Source organism: Struthio camelus, chromosome 10, assembly GCF_040807025.1.
Source record: "Struthio camelus isolate bStrCam1 chromosome 10, bStrCam1.hap1, whole genome shotgun sequence".
Lineage (NCBI taxonomy): Eukaryota > Metazoa > Chordata > Aves > Struthioniformes > Struthionidae > Struthio > Struthio camelus.
Genome location: NC_090951.1, coordinates 188,869 through 211,860, shown reverse-complemented (window position 1 = coordinate 211,860; position 22,992 = coordinate 188,869).

Genomic DNA, 22,992 nt, shown 5'->3' with positions numbered 1-22,992 from the left:
CCCTCGGGACTACTCTGGCAGGTTTCCCTGTGCCCCAGAGCTGTCTTCGGGCCCCCCAGAACTCTTAGCACTGCTGTCTCCACCTCAGAGCCCCTGGGGAGACCTTTGGCGTGCCCCACAGCACTCTTTTAGCTCCCCAGACCCCTTAGGCACTGTCTAGGTGGCCCAGAGCCCCTCCTCAGCTCCTCCTCCTTCCCCAGAATGGGGTTTTGGGTCATGTAAACCCTTGAGGGCCCCCTCTGGTGCCCTCGGGACTACTCTGGCAGGTTTCCCTCTGTCCCAGAGCTGTGTAGGTGCCCCCCACAGCTCTTAGCACTGCTGTCTCCACCTCAGAGCCCCTGGGGAGACCTTTGGGGTGCCCCAGAGCTGTGTTGGGGCCCCCCATAGCTCTTAGCACTGCTCTATCCACCTCAGAGCCCCTGCGGAGACCTTTGGCGTGCCCCAGAGCTGTCTTTTGGCTCTCCGGACCCCTTAGGCACTGTCTAGGTGGCCCAGAGCCCCTCCTCAGCTCCTCCTCCTTCCCCAGAGTGGTCTTTTGGCTAGGCACACGCCTTGAGGGCCCCCTCTGCTGCCCTCGGGACTACTCTGGCAGGTTTCCCTCTGCCCCAGAGCTGGATCTTGGCTCCCTAGGCCCCTTCGCAACTCTCTAGAGCACCCCGCAACACTCTTTGGCTCCTCCTTGCTAGCCAGAGCTGTCTCTTGCTCGTGCTGAGCCCTCAGGAACGGTCTAGGTGGCCCAGACCCCCTCCTGAGCTCCTCCTCCTTCCCCAGAGTCTCTTTGTGGCCATGCAGAGCCCTTAGAAGCCCTCTCGTGACTTCTGAACTACAATTGCAGTACTCGTTGTGCCCCAGAGCTGTTTTTTGGCCCCCCAGATCCTTTAGGCACTGTCTAGGTGGCCCGGATCCCCTCCTAAGCTCCTCTTCCTTCCCCAGAGTTGTCTTTTGGCTAGGCACACGCCTGGAGGGCCCCCTCTGTTGCCCTCGGGACTACTCTGGCAGGTTTCCCTCTGCCCCAGAGCTGTCTTCGGCCCCCCCACAGCTCTTAGCAGTGTTCTATCCATCTCAGAGCCCCTGCGGAGACCTTTGGCGTGCCCCAGAGCTGTCTTTTGGCTCTCCGGACCCCTTAGGCACTGTCTAGGTGGCCCAGACGCCGTCCTCAGCTCCTCCTCCTTCCCCAGAGTTGTCTTTTGGCTAGGCACACGCCTTGAGGGCCCCCTCTGGGGCCCTCGGGACTACTGTGGCAGGTGTCCCTGTGCCCCAGAGCTGGATCTTGGCTCCCTAGGCCCCTTCGCACTGCTCTAGAGCACTCCGCAGCACTCTCTGGCTCTTCCTTGCTAGCCAGAGATGTCTCTTGCTCGTGCTGAGCCCTTAGGAACGGTCTAGGTGGCCCAGACCCCCTCCTGAGCTCCTCCTCCTTCCCCAGAGTCTCTTTGTGGCCATGCAGAGCCCTTAGAAGCCCTCTCGTGACTTCTGAACTACAATTGCAGTACTCGTTGTGCCCCAGAGCTGTTTTTTGGCCCCCCAGATCCTTTAGGCACTGTCTAGGTGGCCCGGATCCCCTCCTAAGCTCCTCTTCCTTCCCCAGAGTTGTCTTTTGGCTAGGCACACGCCTGGAGGGCCCCCTCTGTTGCCCTCGGGACTACTCTGGCAGGTTTCCCTCTGCCCCAGAGCTGGATCTTGGCTCCCTAGGCCCCTTCGCACCGCTCTAGAGCGCTCCGCACCACTCTCTGGCTCCTCCTTGCTAGCCAGAGCTGTCCCTTGCTCGTGCTGAGCCCTCAGGAAAGGTCTAGGTGGCCCAGACCCCCTCCAGAGGTCTTCCTTCTCCCCCAGAGTTGCCTTTTGGCTAGGCACACGCCTTGAGGGCCCCCTCTGGTGCCCTCGGGACTACTCTGGCAGGTTTCCCTGTGCCCCAGACCTGTCTTCGGCCCCCCCACAGCTCTTAGCACTGCTCTCTCCACCTCAGAGCCCCTGGGGAGACCTTTGGGGTGCCCCAGAGCTGTCTTTTGGCCCCCCAGACCCCTTAGGCACTGTCTAGGTGGCCCAGAGCCCCTCCTCAGCTCCTCCTCCTTCCCCAGAGTGGTCTTTTAGCTAGGCACACGCCTTGAGGGCCCCCTCTGGTGCCCTCGGGACTACTCTGGCAGGTTTCCCTGTGCCCCAGAGCTGTCTTCGGCCCCCCCAGAACTCTTAGCACTGCTGTCTCCACCTCAGAGCCCCTGGGCAGACTTTTGGGGTGCCCCACAGCACTCTTTTGGCCCTCCGGACCCCTTAGGCACTGTCTAGGTGGCCCAGACCCCCTCCTCAGCTCCTCCTCCTTCCCTAGAGTGGGGTTTTGGGTCATGTAAACCCTTGAGGGCCCCCTCTGGTGCCCTCGGGACTACTCTGGCAGGTTTCCCTGTGCCCCAGAGCTGTGTAGGTGCCCCCCACAGCTCTTAGCACTGCTCTATCCAGCTCAGAGCCCCTGCGGAGACCACAGCACTGTTTTGGCCCTCCGGACCCCTTAGGCACTGTCTAGGTGGCCCAGACGCCGTCCTCAGCTCCTCCTCCTTCCCCAGAGTTGTCTTTTGGCTAGGCACACGCCTTGAGGGCCCCCTCTGGGGCCCTCGGGACTACTGTGGCAGGTGTCCCTGTGCCTCAGAGCTGGATCTTGGCTCCCTAGGCCCCTTCGCACTGCTCTAGAGGGCTCCGCACCACTCTTTGGCTCTCCCTTGCTGCCCAGAGCTGTCCCTTGCTCGTGCCGAGCCCTCAGGAAAGGTCTAGGTGGCCCAGACCCCCTCCAGAGGTCTTCCTTCTCCCCCAGAGTTGCCTTTTGTCCTGGCACACGCCTTGAGGGTCCCCTCTGGTGCCCTCGGGACTACTCTGGCAGGTTTCCCTGTGCCCCAGAGCTGTCTTCGGCCCCCCCACAGCTCTTAGCACTGCTCTCTTCACCTCAGAGCCCCTGGGGAGACCTTTGGGGTGCCCCAGAGCTGTCTTTTGGCTCTCCAGACCCCTTAGGCACTGTCTAGGTGGCCCATACCCCTTCCTCAGCTCCTCCTCCTTCCCTAGAGTGGGGTTTTGGGTCATGTAAACCCTTGAGGGCCCCCTCTGGGGCCCTCGGGACTACTCTGGCAGGTTTCCCTGTGCCCCAGAGCTGTGTAGGTGCCCCCCACAGCTCTTAGCACTGCTGTCTCCACCTCAGAGCCCCTGGGGAGACCTTTGGGGTGCCCCAGAGCTGTCTTTTTGCCCCCCAGACCCTTTAGGCACTGTCTAGGTGGCCCAGACCCCTTCCTCAGCTCCTCCTCCTTCCCTAGAGTGGGGTTTTGGGCCATGTAAACCCTTAAGGGCCCCCTCTGGGGCCCTCGGCACTACTCTGGCAGGTTTCCCTGTGCCCAGAGCTGGATCTTGGCTCCCTAGGCCCCTTCGCACTGCTCTAGAGTACTCCACACCACTCTCTGGCTCTTCCTTGCTAGCCAGAGCTGTCTCTTGCTCGTGCTGAGCCCTCAGGAACGGTCTAGGTGGCCCAGACCCCCTCCTGAGCTCCTCCTCCTTCCCCAGAGTCTCTTTGTGGCCATGCAGAGCCCTTAGAAGCCCTCTCGTGACTTCTGAACTACAATTGCAGTACTCGTTGTGCCCCAGAGCTGTTTTTTGGCCCCCCAGATCCCTTAGGCACTGTCTAGGTGGCCCAGATCCCCTCCTGAGCTCCTCCTCCTTCCCCAGAGTGGTCTTTTAGCTAGGCACACGCCTGGAGGGCCCCCTCTGGTGCCCTCGGGACTACTCTGGCAGGTTTCCCTGTGCCCCAGAGCTGTCTTCGGGCCCCCCAGAACTCTTAGCACTGCTGTCTCCACCTCAGAGCCCCTGGGGAGACCTTTGGCGTGCCCCACAGCACTCTTTTGGCCCCCCAGACCCCTTAGGCACTGTCTAGGTGGCCCAGACCCCTCCTCAGCTCCTCCTCCTTCCCCAGAATGGGGTTTTGGGTCATGTAAACCCTTGAGGGCCCCCTCTGGTGCCCTCGGGACTACTCTGGCAGGTTTCCCTCTGCCCCAGAGCTGTGTAGGTGCCCCCCACAGCTCTTAGCACTGCTCTCTCCACCTCAGAGCCCCTGGGGAGACCTTTGGGGTGCCCCAGAGCTGTGTTGGGGCCCCCCATAGCTCTTAGCACTGCTCTATCCACCTCAGAGCCCCTGCGGAGACCTTTGGCGTGCCCCAGAGCTGTCTTTTGGCTCTCTGGACCCCTTAGGCACTGTCTAGGTGGCCCAGAGCCCCTCCTCAGCTCCTCCTCCTTCCCCAGACTTGTCTTTTGGCTAGGCACACGCCTGGAGGGCCCCCTCTGGTGCCCTCGGGACTACTCTGGCAGGTTTCCCTCTGCCCCAGAGCTGTCTTCGGCCCCCCCACAGCTCTTAGCAGTGTTCTATCCATCTCAGAGCCCCTGGGGAGACCTTTGGGGTGCCCCAGAGCTGTCTTTTGGCTCTCCGGACCCCTTAGGCACTGTCTAGGTGGCCCAGACGCCGTCCTCAGCTCCTTCTCCTTCCCCAGAGTTGTCTTTTGGCTAGGCACACGCCTTGAGGGCCCCCTCTGGTGCCCTCGGGACTACTCTGGCAGGTGTCCCTGTGCCCCAGAGCTGGATCTTGGCTCCCTAGGCCCCTTCGCACTGCTCTAGAGCACTCCGCAGCACTCTCTGGCTCTTCCTTGCTAGCCAGAGATGTCTCTTGCTCGTGCTGAGCCCTTAGGAACGGTCTAGGTGGCCCAGACCCCCTCCTGAGCTCCTCCTCCTTCCCCAGAGTCTCTTTGTGGCCATGCAGAGCCCTTAGAAGCCCTCTCGTGACTTCTGAACTACAATTGCAGTACTCGTTGTGCCCCAGAGCTGTTTTTTGGCCCCCCAGATCCCTTAGGCACTGTCTAGGTGGCCCGGATCCCCTCCTAAGCTCCTCTTCCTTCCCCAGAGTTGTCTTTTGGCTAGGCACACGCCTGGAGGGCCCCCTCTGGTGCCCTCGGGACTACTGTGGCAGGTGTCCCTGTGCCCCAGAGCTGGATCTTGGCTCCCTAGGCCCCTTCGCACCGCTCTAGAGCGCTCCGCACCACTCTCTGGCTCCTCCTTGCTAGCCAGAGCTGTCCCTTGCTCGTGCTGAGCCCTCAGGAAAGGTCTAGGTGGCCCAGACCCCCTCCAGAGGTCTTCCTTCTCCCCCAGAGTTGCCTTTTGGCTAGGCACACGCCTTGAGGGCCCCCTCTGGTGCCCTCGGGACTACTCTGGCAGGTTTCCCTGTGCCCCAGAGCTGTCTTCGGCCCCCCCACAGCTCTTAGCACTGCTCTCTCCACCTCAGAGCCCCTGGGGAGACCTTTGGGGTGCCCCAGAGCTGTCTTTTGGCCCCCCAGACCCCTTAGGCACTGTCTAGGTGGCCCAGACCCCCTCCTCAGCTCCTCCTCCTTCCCTAGAGTGGGGTTTTGGGTCATGTAAACCCTTGAGGGCCCCCTCTGGTGCCCTCGGGACTACTCTGGCAGGTTTCCCTGTGCCCCAGAGCTGTCTTCGGGGCCCACAGAGCTCTTAGCACTGCTCTCTCCACCTCAGAGCCCCTGGGAAGACCTTTGGGGTGCCCCAGAGGTGTCTTTTTGCCCTCCAGACCCCTTAGGCACTGTCTAGGTGGCCCAGAGCCCCTCCTCAGCTCCTCCTCCTTCCCCAGAGTGGTCTTTTGGCTAGGCACACGCCTTGAGGACCCCCTCTGGTGCCCTCGGGACTACTCTGGCAGGTTTCCCTGTGCCCCAGAGCTGTCTTCGGGCCCCCCCACAGCTCTTAGCACTGCTGTCTCCACCTCAGAGCCCCTGGGCAGACTTTTGGGGTGCCCCACAGCACTCTTTTGGCCCTCCGGACCCCTCAGGAACGGTCTAGGTGGCCCAGACCCCCTCCTCAGCTCCTCCTCCTTCCCTAGAGTGGGGTTTTGGGTCATGTAAACCCTTGAGGGCCCCCTCTGGTGCCCTCGGGACTACTCTGGCAGGTTTCCCTCTGCCCCAGAGCTGTGTAGGTGCCCCCCACAGCTCTTAGCACTGCTCTATCCAGCTCAGAGCCCCTGGGGAGACCACAGCACTGTTTTGGCCCTCCGGACCCTTTAGGCACTGTCTAGGTGGCCCAGACGCCGTCCTCAGCTCCTCTTCCTTCCCCAGAGTTGTCTTTTGGCTAGGCACACGCCTGGAGGGTCCCCTCTGGTGCCCTCGGGACTACTGTGGCAGGTGTCCCTGTGCCCCAGAGGTGGATCTTGGCTCCCTAGGCCCCTTCGCACTGCTCTAGAGGGCTCCGCACCACTCTTTGGCTCTTCCTTGCTGCCCAGAGCTGTCCCTTGCTCGTGCCGAGCCCTCAGGAAAGGTCTAGGTGGCCCAGACCCCCTCCAGAGGTCTTCCTTTTCCCCCAGAGTCTCCTTTTGTCCTGGCACACGCCTTGAGGGTCCCCTCTGGTGCCCTCGGGACTACTCTGGCAGGTTTCCCTGTGCCCCAGAGCTGTCTTCGGCCCCCCCACAGCTCTTAGCACTGCTCTCTTCACCTCAGAGCCCCTGGGGAGACCTTTGGGGTGCCCCAGAGCTGTCTTTTGGCTCTCCAGACCCCTTAGGCACTGTCTAGGTGGCCCAGACCCCTTCCTCAGCTCCTCCTCCTTCCCTAGAGTGGGGTTTTGGGTCATGTAAACCCTTGAGGGCCCCCTCTGGTGCCCTCGGGACTACTCTGGCAGGTTTCCCTCTGCCCCAGAGCTGTCTTCGGGGCCCACAGAGCTCTTAGCACTGCTGTCTCCACCTCAGAGCCCCTGGGGAGACCTTTGGGGTGCCCCAGAGCTGTCTTTTGGCCCCCCAGACCCCTTAGGCACTGTCTAGGTGGCCCAGACCCCTCCTCAGCTCCTCCTCCTTCCCCAGAATGGGGTTTTGGGTCATGTAAACCCTTGAGGGCCCCCTCTGGTGCCCTCGGGACTACTCTGGCAGGTTTCCCTGTGCCCCAGAGCTCTGTAGGTGCCCCCCACAGCTCTTAGCACTGCTCTATCCACCTCAGAGCCCCTGCGGAGACCTTTGGCGTGCCCCAGAGCTGTCTTTTGGCTCTCCAGACCCCTTAGGCACTGTCTAGGTGGCCCAGAGCCCCTCCTCAGCTCCTCCTCCTTCCCCAGAGTGGTCTTTTAGCTAGGCACACGCCTGGAGGGCCCCCTCTGGTGCCCTCGGGACTACTCTGGCAGGTTTCCCTCTGCCCCAGAGCTGGATCTTGGCTCCCTAGGCCCCTTCGCAACTCTCTAGAGCACCCTGCAACACTCTCTGGCTCTTCCTTGCTAGCCAGAGATGTCTCTTGCTCGTGCTGAGCCCTTAGGAACGGTCTAGGTGGCCCAGACCCCCTCCTGAGCTCCTCCTCCTTCCCCAGAGTCTCTTTGTGGCCATGCAGAGCCCTTAGAAGCCCTCTCGTGACTTCTGAACTACAATTGCAGTACTCGTTGTGCCCCAGAGCTGTTTTTTGGCCCCCCAGATCCTTTAGGCACTGTCTAGGTGGCCCGGATCCCCTCCTAAGCTCCTCTTCCTTCCCCAGAGTTGTCTTTTGGCTAGGCACACGCCTGGAGGGCCCCCTCTGGTGCCCTCGGGACTACTCTGGCAGGTTTCCCTCTGCCCCAGAGCTGTCTTCGGCCCCCCCACAGCTCTTAGCACTGCTCTATCCAGCTCAGAGCCCCTGGGGAGACCTTTGGCGTGCCCCAGAGCTGTCTTTTGGCTCTCCGGACCCCTTAGGCACTGTCTAGGTGGCCCAGACGCCGTCCTCAGCTCCTCCTCCTTCCCCAGAGTTGTCTTTTGGCTAGGCACACGCCTTGAGGGCCCCCTCTGGGGCCCTCGGGACTACTGTGGCAGGTGTCCCTGTGCCCCAGAGGTGGATCTTGGCTCCCTAGGCCCCTTCGCACTGCTCTAGAGCACTCCACACCACTCTCTGGCTCTTCCTTGCTAGCCAGAGATGTCTCTTGCTCGTGCTGAGCCCTTAGGAACGGTCTAGGTGGCCCAGACCCCCTCCTGAGCTCCTCCTCCTTCCCCAGAGTCTCTTTGTGGCCATGCAGAGCCCTTAGAAGCCCTCTCGTGACTTCTGAACTACAATTGCAGTACTCGTTGTGCCCCAGAGCTGTTTTTTGGCCCCCCAGATCCCTTAGGCACTGTCTAGGTGGCCCAGATCCCCTCCTGAGCTCCTCCTCCTTCCCCAGAGTGGTCTTTTAGCTAGGCACACGCCTTGAGGGTCCCCTCTGGTGCCCTCGGGACTACTCTGGCAGGTTTCCCTGTGCCCCAGAGCTGTCTTCGGGGCCCACAGAGCTCTTAGCACTGCTCTATCCACCTCAGAGCCCCTGGGGAGACCTTTGGCGTGCCCCAGAGCTGTCTTTTGGCTCTCCGGACCCCTTAGGCACTGTCTAGGTGGCCCAGAGCCCCTCCTCAGCTCCTCCTCCTTCCCCAGAGTGGTCTTTTAGCTAGGCACACGCCTGGAGGGCCCCCTCTGGTGCCCTCGGGACTACTCTGGCAGGTTTCCCTCTGCCCCAGAGCTGTCTTCGGCCCCCCCACAGCTCTTAGCAGTGTTCTATCCATCTCAGAGCCCCTGCGGAGACCTTTGGCGTGCCCCAGAGCTGTCTTTTGGCTCTCCGGACCCCTTAGGCACTGTCTAGGTGGCCCAGACGCCGTCCTCAGCTCCTCCTCCTTCCCCAGAGTTGTCTTTTGGCTAGGCACACGCCTTGAGGGCCCCCTCTGGGGCCCTCGGGACTACTGTGGCAGGTGTCCCTGTGCCCCAGAGGTGGATCTTGGCTCCCTAGGCCCCTTCGCACTGCTCTAGAGCACTCCGCAGCACTCTTTGGCTCTTCCTTGCTAGCCAGAGATGTCTCTTGCTCGTGCTGAGCCCTTAGGAACGGTCTAGGTGGCCCAGACCCCCTCCTGTGCTCCTCCTCCTTCCCCAGAGTCTCTTTGTGGCCATGCAGAGCCCTTAGAAGCCCTCTCGTGACTTCTGAACTACAATTGCAGTACTCGTTGTGCCCCAGAGCTGTTTTTTGGCCCCCCAGATCCTTTAGGCACTGTCTAGGTGGCCCGGATCCCCTCCTAAGCTCCTCTTCCTTCCCCAGAGTTGTCTTTTGGCTAGGCACACGCCTGGAGGGCCCCCTCTGGTGCCCTCGGGACTACTCTGGCAGGTTTCCCTCTGCCCCAGAGCTGGATCTTGGCTCCCTAGGCCCCTTCGCACCGCTCTAGAGCGCTCCGCACCACTCTCTGGCTCCTCCTTGCTAGCCAGAGCTGTCCCTTGCTCGTGCTGAGCCCTCAGGAAAGGTCTAGGTGGCCCAGACCCCCTCCAGAGGTCTTCCTTCTCCCCCAGAGTCTCCTTTTGGCTAGGCACACGCCTTGAGGGCCCCCTCTGGTGCCCTCGGGACTACTCTGGCAGGTTTCCCTGTGCCCCAGAGCTGTCTTCAGCCCCCCCACAGCTCTTAGCACTGCTCTCTCCACCTCAGAGCCCCTGCGGAGAATTTTGGCGTGCCCCAGAGCTGTCTTTTGGCCCCCCAGACCCCTTAGGCACTGTCTAGGTGGCCCAGATCCCCTCCTGAGCTCCTCCTCCTTCCCCAGAGTGGTCTTTTAGCTAGGCACACGCCTTGAGGGCCCCCTCTGGGGCCCTCGGGACTACTTTGGCAGGTTTCCCTGTGCCCCAGAGCTGTCTTCGGGCCCCCCAGAACTCTTAGCACTGCTGTCTCCACCTCAGAGCCCCTGGGGAGACCTTTGGCGTGCCCCACAGCACTCTTTTAGCTCCCCAGACCCCTTAGGCACTGTCTAGGTGGCCCAGAGCCCCTCCTCAGCTCCTCCTCCTTCCCCAGAATGGGGTTTTGGGTCATGTAAACCCTTGAGGGCCCCCTCTGGTGCCCTCGGGACTACTCTGGCAGGTTTCCCTCTGTCCCAGAGCTGTGTAGGTGCCCCCCACAGCTCTTAGCACTGCTGTCTCCACCTCAGAGCCCCTGGGGAGACCTTTGGGGTGCCCCAGAGCTGTGTTGGGGCCCCCCATAGCTCTTAGCACTGCTCTATCCACCTCAGAGCCCCTGCGGAGACCTTTGGCGTGCCCCAGAGCTGTCTTTTGGCTCTCCGGACCCCTTAGGCACTGTCTAGGTGGCCCAGAGCCCCTCCTCAGCTCCTCCTCCTTCCCCAGAGTGGTCTTTTGGCTAGGCACACGCCTTGAGGGCCCCCTCTGCTGCCCTCGGGACTACTCTGGCAGGTTTCCCTGTGCCCCAGAGCTGGATCTTGGCTCCCTAGGCCCCTTCGCAACTCTCTAGAGCACCCCGCAACACTCTTTGGCTCCTCCTTGCTAGCCAGAGCTGTCTCTTGCTCGTGCTGAGCCCTCAGGAACGGTCTAGGTGGCCCAGACCCCCTCCTGAGCTCCTCCTCCTTCCCCAGAGTCTCTTTGTGGCCATGCAGAGCCCTTAGAAGCCCTCTCGTGACTTCTGAACTACAATTGCAGTACTCGTTGTGCCCCAGAGCTGTTTTTTGGCCCCCCAGATCCTTTAGGCACTGTCTAGGTGGCCCGGATCCCCTCCTAAGCTCCTCTTCCTTCCCCAGAGTTGTCTTTTGGCTAGGCACACGCCTGGAGGGCCCCCTCTGTTGCCCTCGGGACTACTCTGGCAGGTTTCCCTCTGCCCCAGAGCTGTCTTCGGCCCCCCCACAGCTCTTAGCAGTGTTCTATCCATCTCAGAGCCCCTGCGGAGACCTTTGGCGTGCCCCAGAGCTGTCTTTTGGCTCTCCGGACCCCTTAGGCACTGTCTAGGTGGCCCAGACGCCGTCCTCAGCTCCTCCTCCTTCCCCAGAGTTGTCTTTTGGCTAGGCACACGCCTTGAGGGCCCCCTCTGGGGCCCTCGGGACTACTGTGGCAGGTGTCCCTGTGCCCCAGAGGTGGATCTTGGCTCCCTAGGCCCCTTCGCACTGCTCTAGAGCACTCCACACCACTCTCTGGCTCTTCCTTGCTAGCCAGAGATGTCTCTTGCTCGTGCTGAGCCCTTAGGAACGGTCTAGGTGGCCCAGACCCCCTCCTGAGCTCCTCCTCCTTCCCCAGAGTCTCTTTGTGGCCATGCAGAGCCCTTAGAAGCCCTCTCGTGACTTCTGAACTACAATTGCAGTACTCGTTGTGCCCCAGAGCTGTTTTTTGGCCCCCCAGATCCTTTAGGCACTGTCTAGGTGGCCCGGATCCCCTCCTAAGCTCCTCTTCCTTCCCCAGAGTTGTCTTTTGGCTAGGCACACGCCTGGAGGGCCCCCTCTGTTGCCCTCGGGACTACTCTGGCAGGTTTCCCTCTGCCCCAGAGCTGGATCTTGGCTCCCTAGGCCCCTTCGCACCGCTCTAGAGCGCTCCGCACCACTCTCTGGCTCCTCCTTGCTAGCCAGAGCTGTCCCTTGCTCGTGCTGAGCCCTCAGGAAAGGTCTAGGTGGCCCAGACCCCCTCCAGAGGTCTTCCTTCTCCCCCAGAGTTGCCTTTTGGCTAGGCACACGCCTTGAGGGCCCCCTCTGGTGCCCTCGGGACTACTCTGGCAGGTTTCCCTGTGCCCCAGAGCTGTCTTCGGCCCCCCCACAGCTCTTAGCACTGCTCTCTCCACCTCAGAGCCCCTGGGGAGACCTTTGGGGTGCCCCAGAGCTGTCTTTTGGCCCTCCGGACCCCTTAGGCACTGTCTAGGTGGCCCAGACCCCCTCCTCAGCTCCTCCTCCTTCCCTAGAGTGGGGTTTTGGGTCATGTAAACCCTTGAGGGCCCCCTCTGGTGCCCTCGGGACTACTCTGGCAGGTTTCCCTGTGCCCCAGAGCTGTGTAGGTGCCCCCCACAGCTCTTAGCACTGCTCTATCCAGCTCAGAGCCCCTGCGGAGACCACAGCACTGTTTTGGCCCTCCGGACCCCTTAGGCACTGTCTAGGTGGCCCAGACGCCGTCCTCAGCTCCTCCTCCTTCCCCAGAGTTGTCTTTTGGCTAGGCACACGCCTTGAGGGCCCCCTCTGGGGCCCTCGGGACTACTGTGGCAGGTGTCCCTGTGCCCCAGAGCTGGATCTTGGCTCCCTAGGCCCCTTCGCACTGCTCTAGAGGGCTCCGCACCACTCTTTGGCTCTCCCTTGCTGCCCAGATCTGTCCCTTGCTCGTGCCGAGCCCTCAGGAAAGGTCTAGGTGGCCCAGACCCCCTCCAGAGGTCTTCCTTCTCCCCCAGAGTTGCCTTTTGTCCTGGCACACGCCTTGAGGGTCCCCTCTGGTGCCCTCGGGACTACTCTGGCAGGTTTCCCTGTGCCCCAGAGCTGTCTTCGGCCCCCCCACAGCTCTTAGCACTGCTCTCTTCACCTCAGAGCCCCTGGGGAGACCTTTGGGGTGCCCCAGAGCTGTCTTTTGGCTCTCCAGACCCCTTAGGCACTGTCTAGGTGGCCCATACCCCTTCCTCAGCTCCTCCTCCTTCCCTAGAGTGGGGTTTTGGGTCATGTAAACCCTTGAGGGCCCCCTCTGGGGCCCTCGGGACTACTCTGGTAGGTTTCCCTGTGCCCCAGAGCTGTGTAGGTGCCCCCCACAGCTCTTAGCACTGCTGTCTCCACCTCAGAGCCCCTGGGGAGACCTTTGGGGTGCCCCAGAGCTGTCTTTTGGCCCCCCAGACCCCTTAGGCACTGTCTAGGTGGCCCAGACCCCTTCCTCAGCTCCTCCTCCTTCCCTAGAGTGGGGTTTTGGGCCATGTAAACCCTTAAGGGCCCCCTCTGGGGCCCTCGGCACTACTCTGGCAGGTTTCCCTGTGCCCAGAGCTGGATCTTGGCTCCCTAGGCCCCTTCGCACTGCTCTAGAGTACTCCACACCACTCTCTGGCTCTTCCTTGCTAGCCAGAGCTGTCTCTTGCTCGTGCTGAGCCCTCAGGAACGGTCTAGGTGGCCCAGACCCCCTCCTGAGCTCCTCCTCCTTCCCCAGAGTCTCTTTGTGGCCATGCAGAGCCCTTAGAAGCCCTCTCGTGACTTCTGAACTACAATTGCAGTACTCGTTGTGCCCCAGAGCTGTTTTTTGGCCCCCCAGATCCCTTAGGCACTGTCTAGGTGGCCCAGATCCCCTCCTGAGCTCCTCCTCCTTCCCCAGAGTGGTCTTTTAGCTAGGCACACGCCTGGAGGGCCCCCTCTGGTGCCCTCGGGACTACTCTGGCAGGTTTCCCTGTGCCCCAGAGCTGTCTTCGGCCCCCCCACAGCTCTTAGCACTGCTGTCTCCACCTCAGAGCCCCTGGGGAGACCTTTGGCGTGCCCCACAGCACTCTTTTGGCCCCCCAGACCCCTTAGGCACTGTCTAGGTGGCCCAGACCCCTCCTCAGCTCCTCCTCCTTCCCCAGAATGGGGTTTTGGGTCATGTAAACCCTTGAGGGCCCCCTCTGGTGCCCTCGGGACTACTCTGGCAGGTTTCCCTCTGTCCCAGAGCTGTGTAGGTGCCCCCCACAGCTCTTAGCACTGCTCTCTCCACCTCAGAGCCCCTGGGGAGACCTTTGGGGTGCCCCAGAGCTGTGTTGGGGCCCCCCATAGCTCTTAGCACTGCTCTATCCACCTCAGAGCCCCTGCGGAGACCTTTGGCGTGCCCCAGAGCTGTCTTTTGGCTCTCTGGACCCCTTAGGCACTGTCTAGGTGGCCCAGAGCCCCTCCTCAGCTCCTCCTCCTTCCCCAGAGTGGTCTTTTGGCTAGGCACACGCCTTGAGGGCCCCCTCTGCTGCCCTCGGGACTACTCTGGCAGGTTTCCCTCTGCCCCAGAGCTGGATCTTGGCTCCCTAGGCCCCTTCGCAACTCTCTAGAGCACCCCGCAACACTCTTTGGCTCCTCCTTGCTAGCCAGAGCTGTCTCTTGCTCGTGCTGAGCCCTCAGGAACGGTCTAGGTGGCCCAGACCCCCTCCTCTGCTCCTCCTCCTTCCCCAGACTTGTCTTTTGGCTAGGCACACGCCTGGAGGGCCCCCTCTGGTGCCCTCGGGACTACTCTGGCAGGTTTCCCTGTGCCCCAGAGCTGTCTTCGGCCCCCCCACAGCTCTTAGCAGTGTTCTATCCATCTCAGAGCCCCTGCGGAGACCTTTGGCGTGCCCCAGAGCTGTTTTTTGGCTCTCCGGACCCCTTAGGCACTGTCTAGGTGGCCCAGACGCCGTCCTCAGCTCCTTCTCCTTCCCCAGAGTTGTCTTTTGGCTAGGCACACGCCTTGAGGGCCCCCTCTGGGGCCCTTGGGACTACTCTGGCAGGTGTCCCTGTGCCCCAGAGGTGGATCTTGGCTCCCTAGGCCCCTTCGCACTGCTCTAGAGCACTCCGCAGCACTCTTTGGCTCCTCCTTGCTAGCCAGAGATGTCTCTTGCTCGTGCTGAGCCCTTAGGAACGGTCTAGGTGGCCCAGACCCCCTCCTGAGCTCCTCCTCCTTCCCCAGAGTCTCTTTGTGGCCATGCAGAGCCCTTAGAAGCCCTCTCGTGACTTCTGAACTATAATTGCAGTACTCGTTGTGCCCCAGAGCTGTTTTTTGGCCCCCCAGATCCTTTAGGCACTGTCTAGGTGGCCCGGATCCCCTCCTAAGCTCCTCTTCCTTCCCCAGAGTTGTCTTTTGGCTAGGCACACGCCTGGAGGGCCCCCTCTGGTGCCCTCGGGACTACTCTGGCAGGTTTCCCTCTGCCCCAGAGCTGGATCTTGGCTCCCTAGGCCCCTTCGCACCGCTCTAGAGCGCTCCGCACCACTCTCTGGCTCCTCCTTGCTAGCCAGAGCTGTCCCTTGCTCGTGCTGAGCCCTCAGGAAAGGTCTAGGTGGCCCAGACCCCCTCCAGAGGTCTTCCTTCTCCCCCAGAGTTGCCTTTTGGCTAGGCACACGCCTTGAGGGCCCCCTCTGGTGCCCTCGGGACTACTCTGGCAGGTTTCCCTGTGCCCCAGAGCTGTCTTCGGCCCCCCCACAGCTCTTAGCACTGCTGTCTCCACCTCAGAGCCCCTGGGGAGACCTTTGGGGTGCCCCAGAGCTGTCTTTTGGCCCCCCAGACCCCTTAGGCACTGTCTAGGTGGCCCAGACCCCCTCCTCAGCTCCTCCTCCTTCCCTAGAGTGGGGTTTTGGGTCATGTAAACCCTTGAGGGCCCCCTCTGGTGCCCTCGGGACTACTCTGGCAGGTTTCCCTGTGCCCCAGAGCTGTCTTCGGGGCCCACAGAGCTCTTAGCACTGCTCTCTCCACCTCAGAGCCCCTGGGAAGACCTTTGGGGTGCCCCAGAGGTGTCTTTTTGCCCTCCAGACCCCTTAGGCACTGTCTAGGTGGCCCAGAGCCCCTCCTCAGCTCCTCCTCCTTCCCCAGAGTGGTCTTTTGGCTAGGCACACGCCTTGAGGACCCCCTCTGGTGCCCTCGGGACTACTCTGGCAGGTTTCCCTGTGCCCCAGAGCTGTCTTCGGGCCCCCCCACAGCTCTTAGCACTGCTGTCTCCACCTCAGAGCCCCTGGGCAGACTTTTGGGGTGCCCCACAGCACTCTTTTGGCCCTCCGGACCCCTCAGGAACGGTCTAGGTGGCCCAGACCCCCTCCTCAGCTCCTCCTCCTTCCCTAGAGTGGGGTTTTGGGTCATGTAAACCCTTGAGGGCCCCCTCTGGTGCCCTTGGGACTACTCTGGCAGGTTTCCCTCTGCCCCAGAGCTGTGTAGGTGCCCCCCACAGCTCTTAGCACTGCTCTATCCAGCTCAGAGCCCCTGGGGAGACCACAGCACTGTTTTGGCCCTCCGGACCCTTTAGGCACTGTCTAGGTGGCCCAGACGCCGTCCTCAGCTCCTCCTCCTTCCCCAGAATTGTTTTTTGGCTAGGCACACGCCTTGAGGGTCCCCTCTGGTGCCCTCGGGACTACTGTGGCAGGTGTCCCTGTGCCCCAGAGGTGGATCTTGGCTCCCTAGGCCCCTTCGCACTGCTCTAGAGGGCTCCGCACCACTCTTTGGCTCTTCCTTGCTGCCCAGAGCTGTCCCTTGCTCGTGCCGAGCCCTCAGGAAAGGTCTAGGTGGCCCAGACCCCCTCCAGAGGTCTTCCTTTTCCCCCAGAGTCTCCTTTTGTCCTGGCACACGCCTTGAGGGTCCCCTCTGGTGCCCTCGGGACTACTCTGGCAGGTTTCCCTGTGCCCCAGAGCTGTCTTCGGCCCCCCCACAGCTCTTAGCACTGCTCTCTTCACCTCAGAGCCCCTGGGGAGACCTTTGGGGTGCCCCAGAGCTGTCTTTTGGCTCTCCAGACCCCTTAGGCACTGTCTAGGTGGCCCAGACCCCTTCCTCAGCTCCTCCTCCTTCCCTAGAGTGGGGTTTTGGGTCATGTAAACCCTTGAGGGCCCCCTCTGGTGCCCTCGGGACTACTCTGGCAGGTTTCCCTCTGCCCCAGAGCTGTCTTCGGGGCCCACAGAGCTCTTAGCACTGCTGTCTCCACCTCAGAGCCCCTGGGGAGACCTTTGGCGTGCCCCAGAGCTGTCTTTTGGCCCCCCAGACCCCTTAGGCACTGTCAGGGGGCCCAGACCCCTCCTCAGCTCCTCCTCCTTCCCCAGAATGGGGTTTTGGGTCATGTAAACCCTTGAGGGCCCCCTCTGGTGCCCTCGGGACTACTCTGGCAGGTTTCCCTGTGCCCCAGAGCTCTGTAGGTGCCCCCCACAGCTCTTAGCACTGCTGTCTCCACCTCAGAGCCCCTGGGGAGACCTTTGGGGTGCCCCAGAGCTGTGTTGGGGCCCCCCATAGCTCTTAGCACTGCTCTATCCACCTCAGAGCCCCTGCGGAGACCTTTGGCGTGCCCCAGAGCTGTCTTTTGGCTCTCCAGACCCCTTAGGCACTGTCTAGGTGGCCCAGAGCCCCTCCTCAGCTCCTCCTCCTTCCCCAGAATGGGGTTTTGGCTAGGCACATGCCTTGAGGGCCCCCTCTGGTGCCCTCGGGACTACTCTGGCAGGTTTCCCTGTGCCCCAGAGCTGGATCTTGGCTCCCTAGGCCCCTTCGCAACTCTCTAGAGCACCCTGCAACACTCTTTGGCTCCTCCTTGCTAGCCAGAGCTGTCTCTTGCTCGTGCTGAGCCCTCAGGAACGGTCTAGGTGGCCCAGACCCCCTCCTCAGCTCCTCTTCCTTCCCCAGACTTGTCTTTTGGCTAGGCACACGCCTGCAGGGCCCCCTCTGGTGCCCTCGGGACTACTCTGGCAGGTTTCCCTCTGCCCCAGAGCTGTCTTCGGCCCCCCCACAGCTCTTAGCACTGCTCTATCCAGCTCAGAGCCCCTGGGGAGACCTTTGGCGTGCCCCAGAGCTGTCTTTTGGCTCTCCGGACCCCTTAGGCACTGTCTAGGTGGCCCAGACGCCGTCCTCAGCTCCTCCTCCTTCCCCAGAGTTGTCTTTTGGCTAGGCACACGCCTTGAGGGCCCCCTCTGGGGCCCTTGGGTCTACTCTGGCAGGTGTCCCTGTGCCCCAGAGCTGGATCTTGGCTCCCTAGGCCCCTTCGCACTGCTCTAGAGCACTCCGCAGCACTCTCTGGCTCTTCCTTGCTAGCCAGAGATGTCTCTTGCTCGTGCTGAGCCCTTAGGAACGGTCTAGGTGGCCCAGACCCCCTCCTGAGCTCCTCCTCCTTCCCCAGAGTCTCTTTGTGGCCATGCAGAGCCCTTAGAAGCCCTCTCGTGACTTCTGAACTACAATTGCAGTACTCGTTGTGCCCCAGAGCTGTTTTTTGGCCCCCCAGATCCCTTAGGCACTGTCTAGGTGGCCCAGATCCCCTCCTGAGCTCCTCCTCCTTCCCCAGAGTGGTCTTTTAGCTAGGCACACGCCTTGAGGGTCCCCTCTGGTGCCCTCGGGACTACTCTGGCAGGTTTCCCTGTGCCCCAGAGCTGTCTTCGGGGCCCACAGAGCTCTTAGCACTGCTCTATCCACCTCAGAGCCCCTGCGGAGACCTTTGGCGTGCCCCAGAGCTGTCTTTTGGCTCTCCGGACCCCTTAGGCACTGTCTAGGTGGCCCAGAGCCCCTCCTCAGCTCCTCCTCCTTCCCCAGAGTGGTCTTTTAGCTAGGCACACGCCTGGAGGGCCCCCTCTGGTGCCCTCGGGACTACTCTGGCAGGTTTCCCTCTGCCCCAGAGCTGTCTTCGGCCCCCCCACAGCTCTTAGCAGTGTTCTATCCATCTCAGAGCCCCTGCGGAGACCTTTGGCGTGCCCCAGAGCTGTCTTTTGGCTCTCCGGACCCCTTAGGCACTGTCTAGGTGGCCCAGACGCCGTCCTCAGCTCCTCCTCCTTCCCCAGAGTTGTCTTTTGGCTAGGCACACGCCTTGAGGGCCCCCTCTGGGGCCCTCGGGACTACTGTGGCAGGTGTCCCTGTGCCCCAGAGGTGGATCTTGGCTCCCTAGGCCCCTTCGCACTGCTCTAGAGCACTCCGCAGCACTCTTTGGCTCTTCCTTGCTAGCCAGAGATGTCTCTTGCTCGTGCTGAGCCCTTAGGAACGGTCTAGGTGGCCCAGACCCCCTCCTGAGCTCCTCCTCCTTCCCCAGAGTCTCTTTGTGGCCATGCAGAGCCCTTAGAAGCCCTCTCGTGACTTCTGAACTACAATTGCAGTACTCGTTGTGCCCCAGAGCTGTTTTTTGGCCCCCCAGATCCTTTAGGCACTGTCTAGGTGGCCCGGATCCCCTCCTAAGCTCCTCTTCCTTCCCCAGAGTTGTCTTTTGGCTAGGCACACGCCTGGAGGGCCCCCTCTGGTGCCCTCGGGACTACTCTGGCAGGTTTCCCTCTGCCCCAGAGCTGGATCTTGGCTCCCTAGGCCCCTTCGCACCGCTCTAGAGCGCTCCGCACCACTCTCTGGCTCCTCCTTGCTAGCCAGAGCTGTCCCTTGCTCGTGCTGAGCCCTCAGGAAAGGTCTAGGTGGCCCAGACCCCCTCCAGAGGTCTTCCTTCTCCCCCAGAGTCTCCTTTTGGCTAGGCACACGCCTTGAGGGCCCCCTCTGGTGCCCTCGGGACTACTCTGGCAGGTTTCCCTGTGCCCCAGAGCTGTCTTCGGCCCCCCCACAGCTCTTAGCACTGCTCTCTCCACCTCAGAGCCCCTGCGGAGAATTTTGGCGTGCCCCAGAGCTGTCTTTTGGCCCCCCAGACCCCTTAGGCACTGTCTAGGTGGCCCAGATCCCCTCCTGAGCTCCTCCTCCTTCCCCAGAGTGGTCTTTTAGCTAGGCACACGCCTTGAGGGCCCCCTCTGGGGCCCTCGGGACTACTTTGGCAGGTTTCCCTGTGCCCCAGAGCTGTCTTCGGGCCCCCCAGAACTCTTAGCACTGCTGTCTCCACCTCAGAGCCCCTGGGGAGACCTTTGGCGTGCCCCACAGCACTCTTTTAGCTCCCCAGACCCCTTAGGCACTGTCTAGGTGGCCCAGAGCCCCTCCTCAGCTCCTCCTCCTTCCCCAGAATGGGGTTTTGGGTCATGTAAACCCTTGAGGGCCCCCTCTGGTGCCCTCGGGACTACTCTGGCAGGTTTCCCTCTGTCCCAGAGCTGTGTAGGTGCCCCCCACAGCTCTTAGCACTGCTGTCTCCACCTCAGAGCCCCTGGGGAGACCTTTGGGGTGCCCCAGAGCTGTGTTGGGGCCCCCCATAGCTCTTAGCACTGCTCTATCCACCTCAGAGCCCCTGCGGAGACCTTTGGCGTGCCCCAGAGCTGTCTTTTGGCTCTCCGGACCCCTTAGGCACTGTCTAGGTGGCCCAGAGCCCCTCCTCAGCTCCTCCTCCTTCCCCAGAGTGGTCTTTTGGCTAGGCACACGCCTTGAGGGCCCCCTCTGCTGCCCTCGGGACTACTCTGGCAGGTTTCCCTGTGCCCCAGAGCTGGATCTTGGCTCCCTAGGCCCCTTCGCAACTCTCTAGAGCACCCCGCAACACTCTTTGGCTCCTCCTTGCTAGCCAGAGCTGGCTCTTGCTCGTGCTGAGCCCTCAGGAACGGTCTAGGTGGCCCAGACCCCCTCCTGAGCTCCTCCTCCTTCCCCAGAGTCTCTTTGTGGCCATGCAGAGCCCTTAGAAGCCCTCTCGTGACTTCTGAACTACAATTGCAGTACTCGTTGTGCCCCAGAGCTGTTTTTTGGCCCCCCAGATCCTTTAGGCACTGTCTAGGTGGCCCGGATCCCCTCCTAAGCTCCTCTTCCTTCCCCAGACTTGTCTTTTGGCTAGGCACACGCCTGGAGGGCCCCCTCTGTTGCCCTCGGGACTACTCTGGCAGGTTTCCCTCTGCCCCAGAGCTGTCTTCGGCCCCCCCACAGCTCTTAGCAGTGTTCTATCCATCTCAGAGCCCCTGCGGAGACCTTTGGCGTGCCCCAGAGCTGTCTTTTGGCTCTCCGGACCCCTTAGGCACTGTCTAGGTGGCCCAGACGCCGTCCTCAGCTCCTCCTCCTTCCCCAGAGTTGTCTTTTGGCTAGGCACACGCCTTGAGGGCCCCCTCTGGGGCCCTCGGGACTACTGTGGCAGGTGTCCCTGTGCCCCAGAGCTGGATCTTGGCTCCCTAGGCCCCTTCGCACTGCTCTAGAGCACTCCACAGCACTCTCTGGCTCTTCCTTGCTAGCCAGAGATGTCTCTTGCTCGTGCTGAGCCCTTAGGAACGGTCTAGGTGGCCCAGACCCCCTCCTGAGCTCCTCCTCCTTCCCCAGAGTCTCTTTGTGGCCATGCAGAGCCCTTAGAAGCCCTCTCGTGACTTCTGAACTACAATTGCAGTACTCGTTGTGCCCCAGAGCTGTTTTTTGGCCCCCCAGATCCCTTAGGCACTGTCTAGGTGGCCCAGATCCCCTCCTGAGCTCCTCCTCCTTCCCCAGAGTGGTCTTTTAGCTAGGCACACGCCTTGAGGGTCCCCTCTGGTGCCCTCGGGACTACTCTGGCAGGTTTCCCTGTGCCCCAGAGCTGTCTTCGGGGCCCACAGAGCTCTTAGCACTGCTCTATCCACCTCAGAGCCCCTGCGGAGACCTTTGGCGTGCCCCAGAGCTGTCTTTTGGCTCTCCGGACCCCTTAGGCACTGTCTAGGTGGCCCAGAGCCCCTCCTCAGCTCCTCCTCCTTCCCCAGAGTGGTCTTTTAGCTAGGCACACGCCTGGAGGGCCCCCTCTGGTGCCCTCGGGACTACTCTGGCAGGTTTCCCTCTGCCCCAGAGCTGTCTTCGGCCCCCCCACAGCTCTTAGCAGTGTTCTATCCATCTCAGAGCCCCTGCGGAGACCTTTGGCGTGCCCCAGAGCTGTCTTTTGGCTCTCCGGACCCCTTAGGCACTGTCTAGGTGGCCCAGACGCCGTCCTCAGCTCCTCCTCCTTCCCCAGAGTTGTCTTTTGGCTAGGCACACGCCTTGAGGGCCCCCTCTGGTGCCCTCGGGACTACTCTGGCAGGTTTCCCTCTGCCCCAGAGCTGTCTTCGGCCCCCCCACAGCTCTTAGCACTGCTCTCTCCACCTCAGAGCCCCTGCGGAGAATTTTGGCGTGCCCCAGAGCTGTCTTTTGGCCCCCCAGACCCCTTAGGCACTGTCTAGGTGGCCCAGATCCCCTCCTGAGCTCCTCCTCCTTCCCCAGAGTGGTCTTTTAGCTAGGCACACGCCTTGAGGGCCCCCTCTGGGGCCCTCGGGACTACTTTGGCAGGTTTCCCTGTGCCCCAGAGCTGTCTTCGGGCCCCCCAGAACTCTTAGCACTGCTGTCTCCACCTCAGAGCCCCTGGGGAGACCTTTGGCGTGCCCCACAGCACTCTTTTAGCTCCCCAGACCCCTTAGGCACTGTCTAGGTGGCCCAGAGCCCCTCCTCAGCTCCTCCTCCTTCCCCAGAATGGGGTTTTGGGTCATGTAAACCCTTGAGGGCCCCCTCTGGTGCCCTCGGGACTACTCTGGCAGGTTTCCCTCTGTCCCAGAGCTGTGTAGGTGCCCCCCACAGCTCTTAGCACTGCTGTCTCCACCTCAGAGCCCCTGGGGAGACCTTTGGGGTGCCCCAGAGCTGTGTTGGGGCCCCCCATAGCTCTTAGCACTGCTCTATCCACCTCAGAGCCCCTGCGGAGACCTTTGGCGTGCCCCAGAGCTGTCTTTTGGCTCTCCGGACCCCTTAGGCACTGTCTAGGTGGCCCAGAGCCCCTCCTCAGCTCCTCCTCCTTCCCCAGAGTGGTCTTTTGGCTAGGCACACGCCTTGAGGGCCCCCTCTGCTGCCCTCGGGACTACTCTGGCAGGTTTCCCTGTACCCCAGAGCTGGATCTTGGCTCCCTAGGCCCCTTCGCAACTCTCTAGAGCACCCCGCAACACTCTTTGGCTCCTCCTTGCTAGCCAGAGCTGTCTCTTGCTCGTGCTGAGCCCTCAGGAACGGTCTAGGTGGCCCAGACCCCCTCCTGAGCTCCTCCTCCTTCCCCAGAGTCTCTTTGTGGCCATGCAGAGCCCTTAGAAGCCCTCTCGTGACTTCTGAACTACAATTGCAGTACTCGTTGTGCCCCAGAGCTGTTTTTTGGCCCCCCAGATCCTTTAGGCACTGTCTAGGTGGCCCGGATCCCCTCCTAAGCTCCTCTTCCTTCCCCAGACTTGTCTTTTGGCTAGGCACACGCCTGGAGGGCCCCCTCTGTTGCCCTCGGGACTACTCTGGCAGGTTTCCCTCTGCCCCAGAGCTGTCTTCGGCCCCCCCACAGCTCTTAGCAGTGTTCTATCCATCTCAGAGCCCCTGCGGAGACCTTTGGCGTGCCCCAGAGCTGTCTTTTGGCTCTCCGGACCCCTTAGGCACTGTCTAGGTGGCCCAGACGCCGTCCTCAGCTCCTCCTCCTTCCCCAGAGTTGTCTTTTGGCTAGGCACACGCCTTGAGGGCCCCCTCTGGGGCCCTCGGGACTACTGTGGCAGGTGTCCCTGTGCCCCAGAGCTGGATCTTGGCTCCCTAGGCCCCTTCGCACTGCTCTAGAGCACTCCGCAGCACTCTCTGGCTCTTCCTTGCTAGCCAGAGATGTCTCTTGCTCGTGCTGAGCCCTTAGGAACGGTCTAGGTGGCCCAGACCCCCTCCTGAGCTCCTCCTCCTTCCCCAGAGTCTCTTTGTGGCCATGCAGAGCCCTTAGAAGCCCTCTCGTGACTTCTGAACTACAATTGCAGTACTCGTTGTGCCCCAGAGCTGTTTT